We start from the raw sequence: 309 nt of genomic DNA, 5'->3' as shown, positions 1-309 counted from the left end.
TTTTTTGGGGGAGAGCACATTCGGAAAGCATTGCTATGAGCCACCCCCCCTTCCCCCTTTTACGTAGTTTATTTATCACCAATAATGGTGATAACCGCGGTGGTTAAGATATGAGAAAAATTATAAACAGCAGAAGTGATGAATGACTGAGTGTTGCAAAGGCAGAAGGCATCCCTGCAACTCTGACAGGAGGTTGATCTCGTTACCTCGGAGTATTATTAACTTAAGGGTCGACACCTGACATTATGTACGGAACGATGTAGTTGCTTTTATGCTCCTTCATTTATGCCTGAATTATTTGACTTTACC

This window comes from Penaeus monodon, chromosome 21 (assembly GCF_015228065.2).
Source record: "Penaeus monodon isolate SGIC_2016 chromosome 21, NSTDA_Pmon_1, whole genome shotgun sequence".
Lineage (NCBI taxonomy): Eukaryota > Metazoa > Arthropoda > Malacostraca > Decapoda > Penaeidae > Penaeus > Penaeus monodon.
The sequence above is the reverse complement of the archived record's forward strand: the minus strand, read 5'-3'. Positions refer to the sequence as shown.